Genomic DNA, 10,530 nt, shown 5'->3' on the forward strand with positions numbered 1-10,530 from the left:
TCTTACGCCAAACCTGCAATATTTATGGAACCTATAAATGATGGGGTGAGGAGATAATGTACCTGACTAGCAATTAGTGGCTTTCCTTGGAATGAAAGTTCAAGTCTCTAGGTAACTTTTACTGGTTGCAGTGTGGAAGTTTTGTGTACCTCAGCTGTTTAATTTTGTGTATTTTTCCCACAATTCCACTAACACTCCACTAGGACTCATTATCAAGAAGGTTTTGGTTGGAAAGTTTATAGAGTATTGGTATGTAGGGAAGATCTCAAGAGAGCAAATTACACAGGAGAGGTTGCTCTGTGCAGGTAAAGCACATTGCAATAGGTATTATATTGCATAGGAAAAGCAACAGAGAATTTTGTGACAGCTTCTCTTAAAGGAAGAACTACATGTATGTGCCCACTGAAGCCAGTAATTGGCTACAGCATAACAGGCTCAGTGTACAGGGATATCATCCAAGCACTTGCCTGGGGCACTTCGGCACTTCAACAGCACCAAGTCAAAGGATGAATATAGTTTGTTAGTATTTTTTCTCTGCATTTCCTGCCCTGTGTATTTTTTTTTTTTAAAAAGGCCAACAAGAAATTAAAACAATACAGTTTTTCTTCTGTGCCACTAATAGGGGAAGCTTTGGTGTTTACAGGACACAACCCAACACAATACAATACATTACCATTAACCCTTTGAGGGTGCGTTCACACCTACAGGATCCGCAGCAGATCTGCAGCAGATCCACAGCAGATTTGATACTGTGTTCAGTTATTTAAATGAAATCTGCTGCGGATCCGCAGCAGAAAGTACGCTGCGGATCGGGTAAGTCTGAACGTACCCTCAAGCAAATGTACAATCAGGTACTGTACATCACTTTAGGATTTTTACATCAATAGATTTTTGAACCGCAGCCAGATTCCCACACACGGCGCCGGTCTATTCCCGGGCACTAGACGGAAACACTGGAGAAGGGCCTGCCTATGCCTACCCCCAGTGTAACAAAACTCTGTGATGTGGCTCCATTGATTATAATGGAGCCGTGTCACACAGGGGAGGGCAGAGTGTCACATTAGGGGCAGGCGGACCCACCCACAGTGCTTTAGGCTTAATTTTTCCATAATGTGGAAATGTTATCTATGTTCCTCAGGTCAGTACTATTACAATGATAGGCAACTTATATAACATTTATTTTATTTGACAGCTTTTAAAATATTAAAACTTTCGGACTATGGGGCTGGGTGAGGTGTCATTTTTTGCACCATGATCTGTACTTTCTATCGGTAACTTGCTTGCATATATGCTACTTTTTAATCACTTTTTATTACAATTTTTCTGGATTTGATATGACCAAAAAATGTGTGTTTTTTGCACTTATTCTATTTATTGTGCATGATCAGAAATGTCATAATTTAATAGTTCAGGCGATATGTGGCGATACCAAATATGTTTATTTATTTTTATTTATAAGATAAGAAGGGGGGGCATTTAAAAGTTTATTAGGGAAGGGGATTTTTATTAATAACCTGGGGGACGCTGAGGCCCAGTCAGGTAAGATAAAGTGATCGCCCTGTTGTGATCACATTGTGCGAGGGTGCGGTGGGTGATCCCCTCCACCAGACACCAGGGTTGAGAAACACAGGCCATTTAAATGCAACTGTCAGCTTTGAAAGCTGCATCTAAATGGCTAATTAGCTAGGAGTGACGATCAGCGGCGCCGGCTAATACCCATGGTCTCTTACTGCTTATAGCAGCTGAGAGCTGCCTACTGCAGAGAGGGCCTGCGCTGTGAGCCCTTTCTGCTTCCCCATGTCAGTTGCAGGACAAGCATACTTGTCATACGTTGTTAGGGGTTAACAGTGCGAAACGTGCGTCGCTGAGACCTGCTTGCCATGCTCCCTCTCCCTGCGGTTTTATGATTTTTCTATAAACCAATAAACAAGGAAATTGACACGTTGATGGGTGAGTGCCTGATCTTTTTTCTCATTTTATATATTTAGGGGTTAACAGTATACTGACAGTTCCAGTTAATTCCCAAGCTCTTCCTTTTGGTGACATTAGGCAGTCAGAATTTTATTTAATTCCATGTCCGACAGAATTTTGATCTATTTAGTTTTCAACGGTTATCTGCAATTTATAGTGATTACATATACCATAAGATATACCATAAAATAACCACAAATTTTTGGTGTTTTTTCTTATTTTTCATTATAATATCCATAATTATGCTGAAAACTTACAGTTTTAATTCTCACCACTAGGTCCTAAACGAAAAGCCCTTTTATATTGCCCACTTATCGTTAACTAGCAAGGTTCATTTACCTAATAATCAGCCTGCATAAAAGGGCCAGCTATCAGCTGGGTGACCAGCTATCAAGCAAATAAACAAACACTCGTTCTTTGGCTGAATGACTCTTTTGTGCAGCCATATAAATTATTGCTATTGGCTACACATCTCCCTGTCTAAACAGGGCATGTGAATCCGATAATAATGGGATTTAAAGGGAACCTGTCACCCCCCATGCCGGATTGAAGGCCGCCCGACCCCCCGCTAGAGCCCCGGATACTTACCCCATCTCGCCAAGTCCCGCTCCTGGAGCCGATCCTGGGATGGAGATATCCTTGTCGGAAGCCCGCCACACACGCTACAGAGATAAGTCCAACACCCATAGAGAATGACAGCTCCATTCATTCTCTATGGGCATCGAAATCATCTTTCGACTTCCGACTGTAATATCTCTGTCCTGGGACCAGCTCCAGGAGCGGGACTTGGCAAGATGGGGTAAGTATCCGGGGCTCTAGCGGGGGGGGGGGTCTGGCGGTCTTCACCCCGGAACGGGGGGTGACAGGTTCCCTTTAAATGTCCACACAAAAAATCCAGCAATCGTTCATGCAGCCTGGTCACACGATTAATCGAGCCTTGTAGAAGCTATGCAAATAAGTCTCATTCTTACTGAACAACACTCATTAGCTGCCTTGCATTGGGCCATGTAAAAGGGCCCTAGACTCAGACTAAGGGCCCTATTCCACTGGACGATTATCGTTCAGATTATCGTTAAATCGTTCGAATCTAAACGATAATCGTTCGGTTGAAATGCAGTTAACGATTAACGACCGAACGAGAAATCGTTGATCGCTTTATAAGACCTGGACCTATTTTTATCGTTGCTCGTTCGCAAATCGTTCGCGTTGAATAAGACATCGTTCGGTCGTTCGCAATAGATACGAATGCAATAGCGAATAAATAGCGAAGAAAAAACGATCGCAATTACGATCATAAGTAACGATTATCGTTCAATGGAAATGAGTGAACGTTTTCAGGTCTTTCGCAATAGTGGTCGTTTGCGATCGTTAATCGTTAATGATATGCAAACGATAATCGTCCAGTGGAATAGGGCCCTTACTGTTTTGTGCAGACCATTTCCTAGCTTGGCCTTTCTTATCAACACAGACAGGCAGGGGCATAGCTAAGATTCATGGGGCCCCAAAGCTAAAAGCTATACAGGGCCCCATGAATCCTGTGGTCTCAGAATTCAATGTTAAGCTTATATATAGGCTGTTTTGTGAAACAGCTTCTAAATTTGTTATATATTTTTTAATGAACTGCTTGGTTTCAATGCATTTACATATATGTATAAATGTACTAGAATTGTTGGGAGTACATTTAGTACACGTCTGTAGAAATGAAAGGTAACACCATACTGTGCAGTACTGGAAGGCGGTATTACATAAGGAAGCATAATCAAGATGCCTGACAGTACAGTCATTAAGTGACATTAGGTTGGCAGCACTCTTTATGTAATGTGTGCTGCTACAGTGACAGGCTGTCAGTGTATTGCTGTCCGACAGGCTGCAGAGAGAACCTTCACAAGGCGCATCCAGTACTTCATACTGACATCTAGTGAACCTGCTGCTGCATTGAGAGATTGACATGACAGTTTTTAACCTAATCAAGTGTAAAGATCTGAAGTCTCACATATTTACTGACAATTTTTTTCTATTAATAAGACTCAGCGTTGGATTGAAGGATAGAGATGTTGTTTAAATATAAATCAGGAAGGACTTGTCCATTTATAAAAGCAGATGTCTCGACAGCAGTGACACTCTATAGCAGGGATGAGGAACCTTTGGGTCTTCAGCTGTTGAAAAACTACAATTCCTATTATACCTGGACAGCCAGAGCTAAAGATGTAGCAGCCTGGGAAATATAGGAATTGTAGTTTTTCAACAGCTGGAGGGCCAAAGATCCCTATCCATGCTCTATAGGAACTGGAATGATTCTAGTGATCTCCCACTGACTATATAAAGTATGTGTGTGGCCACTGAGTATGGGGACTTAAAGACCCCAGTTCTGAAGATCACTGATCAGACTTACAACATATCTTGGAGATATACCCTAAGGCTATGTTCACACTACGTAAAAGTACGGCCATTGTTGCTGATGGCAACAACGGCCGTACTTTTACCGCGGTGGAACAATGCCTGTTGTTCTATGGGATCCCGGCCAGAGCGTACACACATCGTGTGCACTCCGGCCGGGATCCCATACGCCGCCGCAAACAACTGACATGTCAGTTTTCTGTCAGTTCCCACCGTGAAGCTAGCGGCTCCGGCCGCTTGCTTCACTGTGGACTATGGGAAACTCTGATGCGGGCGCGCTGATGCGCCCGCATCAGAACTCTGTGGCCGGTACTTAAGTACCGGCCGATATGATCCGGCCAAAGACCGGCCGTTCCGTGACCCGGCCGGGGTCACGGAACAGCCGGTCTCTAACGTAGTGTGAACATAGCCTAAACGTGTATTGTATGTCTTGGGTCAGCTCAGCCCTGCCATAAGCAAACACTGAGAAGAAAGGATATGACGAATAGCTCTCACACCTCTTGGGCAAAGAGATGCCCCTTGTGCAAGTCAAGTTTCACTCTATCTTGGAGTCTTAGAACATTGACTGGGGAAATTATGCCAAGCCAAACAATTTCTCCAAAAGGAAAGACTTCCTATCTGCACACAGCTGTTTTCAGTGCAGAGCAGGGTGTTGGCTGGCTCGTGAAAGTTCTATTGACGTGGGTCCAAAGGATTCTAATTCTTGTTAACCCCTTCACGTCAGCCATCTGTATATATACGTTCCTATTGCACATGCCCCGTGCAGTAGGAATGTACATATACGTTCCTGCTTTGACGGGGGTTTGTGATGAGAACGGGATCGCTGCAGGGACAGCGATCCCGCTCTCATCTGAGTGAGGCACCGGAGATAATGAGAATTAGCTGCGATCCCGCAGCTGACCCCCATTAACCCCTTAGTGACCGCCGAAACGGCGGTCCCTAATGGGCCGGTGCCGCCGCTATATTTCATCTCCCCCCACCGTGAATCCACGGTGGGGGGAGATGAAATAGTTAAACTCAGACCCCAGACCAGCCCCCCTAGTGCCCCGGTATCTAACCCCCCCTCCCCGCGGCGGCCATCAGATCCAAGATCTTGGATCTGATGGCCGCCGCGATCACTGTGAACAGACTAATGTCTGTTCACAGTGATCTCTTAGTAAAAATGAATGAAAACCCCATGCTCTCCGCCACCGGAGGTAGCGGAGAGCATGGGGCAATCATCGGGGACCCCCCCTGTGGGGTCCCGGTACAAGCGATCAGCGGTATATACTATATACCGCTGATCGCTTGTGCCATGTGCCGCCGGAACATTTTATCCCCTGTCACCATGAATGATTGGTGACAGGGGATAAAAAGTGATGTTCCCCCACCCCCCCAGTCACCCCCGTCCCCGAGTCACCCTCCCCTACCCCATATACTCACCTGATCCTGGAGCTCCTTCCTCCTCGGTGTCCTGGCTGGTTATGAAGTGCGCATGCGCTCCACAACCAGCCAGCTCTGAAAATTTAAAGTGACAGAGACCAATTTGGTCTCTGTCACTAAACTATGATTACTGTGATAGAAAATATCACAGTAATCATAGTAATACAGTGAAAAAGAATGTGAAAAGTACAAAAAGTGACAAACATACAAAAAAATAAAACACACACTTTCTATTATAGTAATAATTGCAGTTTACTCCCAAATTACCCCTAACCCCCCCAGATTACCCGTAACTACCGCAGCTAGCCCGTAACCACCCCAGGTTGTCCGTAATCACGTCAGATTGCACGTAACCCCCCAGATTACCCGTAACCACCGCACGTTGACCGCAACCACCGCACGTTGACCGTAACCACCGCACGTTGCCCGTAACCACCGCACACTGCCCGTAACCACCGCACGTTGCCAGTGACCCCCTCCAGATTGTCCGTAATCACCCCAGATTGCCTGTAACCACCCCAAATTACATGTACCCACCCCAGATTACCTATAAGCACTTCAGTCTATCCGTAACAATTCTAGATTGTCTGTAACCCCTCCAGGTTGGCCGTAACCACCGCAGGTTGCGCATAACCACCCCAGGTTGCCCGTAATCATGCCAGATTACATGTAACCCCCCCCAGATTGCACGCAACCACCGCAGGTCGCGTCTGACCACCGCACCTTGCCTCTGACCACCGCACGTCGCCTCTGACCACTGCACCTCGCCTTTGACCACCGTACGTCGCCTCTGACCACCGCACGTCGCCACTGACCACCGCACGTCGCCACTGACCACCGCACAACGCCACTGACCACCGCACGTCACCTCTGACCACCGCACCTTGCCTCTGACCACCGCACCTTGCCTCTGACCACCGCACCTTGCCTCTAACCACCCCAAATTGCCAGTAACCCCCTCCAGATTGCCCGCAACCACGCCAGATTACAGGTACCCACCTCAGATTACCTATTAGCACTTCAGTTTATCCGTAACCACAGCAGGTTGCCTGTAACCACCCTAGATTGTCTGTAACCACCCCAGATTGTCTGTAACCACCCCAGACTGTCTGTAACCACCCCACGTTGCCCTTAACCACAGCAGGTTGCCTGTAACCACCCTAGATTGTCTGTAACCACAGCAGGTTGTCCGTACCCACAGCAGGTTGTCCGTATTCACCCCAGGTTGCCTGTAACCACCCCAGGTTGCCTGTAACCACCCCAGGTTGCCGTAACCACAGCAGGTTGCCCGTGACCTCCCCATGTTGACGGTATCCACCCCAGATTACCCGTAACCACCCCAGATTACCCGTAACCACCTCAGACTGCCCGTAACCACCCCAGACTGCCCGTAACCACCTCCAAATTACCCGGAACCACCCCACATTACCTGTAATCTAATTTTTTTTTATTTTATTTTAGTAACTGCGCTATTCTAATAACTATTACTAGCTACTGTTTTGCTCCAGCAAATTGGCACTCCTTCCCTTCTGAGCCCTGCTGTGTGCCCATACAGTGGTTTATGCCCACATATGGGGTACTGTTGTACTCGGGAGAACCTGCGTTACAGATTTTGGGGTACGTTTTCTCTCATGTTCCTTGTGAAATTTAGAAATTTCAAACTAAACCAACATATTATTGGAAAAATTCAAGTTTTTCATTTTTACTGGCCAATTTTGAATACTTTCCTCTAATACCTGTGGGGCCAAAATGCTCATCCTACCCCAAGATGAATTCTTTGAGGGGTGTACTTTCCAAAATGGGGTGACTTTTGGGGGGGGGGCTATTCTGTAGACATTACAGGGGCGCTGCAAATGCACCTGGCGCTCAGAAACTTCTTCAGAAAAATCTGCACGGAAAATGCTAATTGGCGCTCCTTCCCTTCTGAGCCCGGCTGTGTGCCCATACAGTGGTTTATACCCACATATGCGGTACCGTTCTACTCAGGAGAACCTGCGTTACAGATTTTGTGGTGAATTTTCTCTCCTGTTCCTTGTGAAATTGAGAAATTTCAAACTAAAGGAACAAATTATTGGAAAAATTCGAGTTTTTCATTTTTACTGTCTACTTTTGAATACTTTCCTCTTATACCGGTGGGGTCAAAATGCTCACCACACCCCAAAATGAATTCTTTGAGGGGTGCACTTTCCAAAATGGGGTGACTTATGGCGAGATTTTACTCCGCTGGCACTACAGGGGCTCTGCAAACGCACCTGGCACTCAGAAACTTCTGCAGCAAAATCTGCATTGAAAAAGCTAATTGGCGCTCCTTCCCTTCTGAGCCCGGCTGTGTGCCCATACAGTGGTTTATACCGACATATGAGGTACCTTTTTACTCAGGAGAACCTGTGTTACAAATTTTGGGGTACTTTTTTTCTCTTGTTCCTCGTGAAATTGAGAAATTTTAAACTAAAGGAACATATTATTGGATAAATTCGAGTTTTTCATTTTTACTGTCTACTTTTGAATACTTTCCTCTAATACCTGTGGGGTCAAAATGCTCACCACACCCCAAAATGAATTATTTGAGGGGTGTACTTTCCAAAATGGGGTGACTATGGGCGAGATTTTACTCCGCTGGCACTACAGGGGCACTGCAAACGCACCTGGCGCTCAGAAACTTCTTCAGCAAAATCTGCATTGAAAAAGCTAATTGGCGCTCCTTCCGTTCTGAGCCCTGCTGTGTGCCCATACAGTGGTTTATGCCCACATATGAGGTACCTTTTTACTCAGGAGAACCTCCGTTACAGATTCTGGGGTGAATTTTCTCTCCTGTTCCTCGTGAAATGGAGAAAATTCAAACTAAAGGAACATATTATTGGAAAAATTCGAGTTTTTCATTTTTACTGTCTAATTTTGAATACTTTCCTCTAACACCTGTGAGGTCAAAATGCTCATCCTACCCCAAGATGAATTCTTTGAGGGGTGTACTTTCCAAAATGGGGTGACTTATGGGGGGTTTTCTCTCTGCTGACACTACAGGGGCACTGCAAATGCACCTGGCGCTCGGAAACTTCTTCAGCAAAATCTGCAATGGAAAAGCTAGATGACGCTCCCTTCCTTCTGAGCCCGGCTGTGTGCCCATACAGTGGTTTACGCCCACATATGGGGTACCGTAGTACTCAAGAGAACCTGCGTTACAAATTTTGGGGTGCGTTTTCTCTCATGTTCCTTTTGAAAATGAGAAACTTTAATCTAAACGTATATATTATTGGAAAATTGTAATTTTTCATTTTTTTGATTAATTCTTTAAGGTGTCTAGTTTCCAAAATGGGGTCACTTATGGGGGTTTCCAGTATACAAGCCTCCTAAATCAACTTAAGAAAAGAACTGGTCCCTAAAAAAAATCAGTTTTGGAAACTTTTACGAAAATGTGGTAATTTGCTGATAAATTTCTAAGCCCCGTAACACCCTAAAAAAGTAAAATATGTTTATGAAATGAAGCCAGAATAAAGAGGACATATCGGTAATGTGACTTAGTAACTAATTTATGTGATAAGACTTTCTTTTTTAGAAGCAGAGAATTTCAAAGTTCATAAAATGCTAATTTTTTCAATTTTTCATGATATTTTGATGTTTTTCACAAAAAACACACAACGTAGTGACCAAATTTTGCCACTAATATAAAGTGCCATATGTGACGAACAAACAATCTCAGAATCGCTAGCATACGTTAAAGCATCACTGAGCTATAAGAGCATAGAGTGAGACAGGTCAGATTTTGAAAAATGAGCCTGGTCTTTTAGGTGCAAATAGGCTTGGTCTTGAAGGGGTTAAGGAGAGTTCATCATAAAGATGTGTGGAGACTTACCTGCCATTTCTGCTCAAAGGGAATACTGGAAAGAAAGAATGCACTGACACACCACCAGGGACACTAATAAACAGTGACTTTGACCTAACCAGCCTCCATTGAGAACCCAGTAATTTGTGGTGTACTATAGAAAGACAAACTAAGACCCCTAGAGATATGGATAAAAAATGTTATACATGTTAAAATGGTTAGACAGTTGATGGATTATGAAAGCTAGAGGTGGAGTGACATGGTATGGTGGCTTAATCTACTCCATGGGATGTTTACATATTTAATAAATGGTAATGGCCAATTTTCCTAGATCATTCTGTATGAATTGTTGCTTCAAAAGTTTTAATAAATGTAAAGTAAAATAAACATATATCTATCCTTAAAGATATCCTCATGGGCCGATCAGAAAGAGGAAGCGAGTGCTGACCTGTCGGATAAGCTCTTGCTTGCCCCTCGTTCCCTGCTCACTGCCGGCACTATTACATTACAACGAGCGGGTGAGAACAGGAGAAGGGGGGGGGGGTCACAGGATCTTTAGATCGTCTGGGGAGCCCATAGGAGATTACACAGAGCGACGGGCAGCAGACCATTGTTATTGTTAAAACTTTTTTTCAACATGTTGAAAGACAAGGATCAGCCGCCATTGTGCATGTTGCCTGATCCTTCCTGTTTAACAGTAGCTATTAAACCAAGCGATAATCGGCTGAATACGGCCATTAATAGCTTGGTGTAATAGGGCCTAAAGATAATAAGAAAGGAAATACTAAAAGGGAAGACTAGATGGAGCAAGTTGTCTTTTTCTGCCAACAGTCTTCTATGTTTCTATGGATTCCCATTTGTTTAAAGCAGAGCCTGATTTTCTGTTACTATTTAGGGTTTCCCGATGAAATAACCACGGC

The sequence above is a fragment of the Dendropsophus ebraccatus genome, chromosome 4, assembly GCF_027789765.1.
Source record: "Dendropsophus ebraccatus isolate aDenEbr1 chromosome 4, aDenEbr1.pat, whole genome shotgun sequence".
In the NCBI taxonomy this organism is placed as follows: domain Eukaryota; kingdom Metazoa; phylum Chordata; class Amphibia; order Anura; family Hylidae; genus Dendropsophus; species Dendropsophus ebraccatus.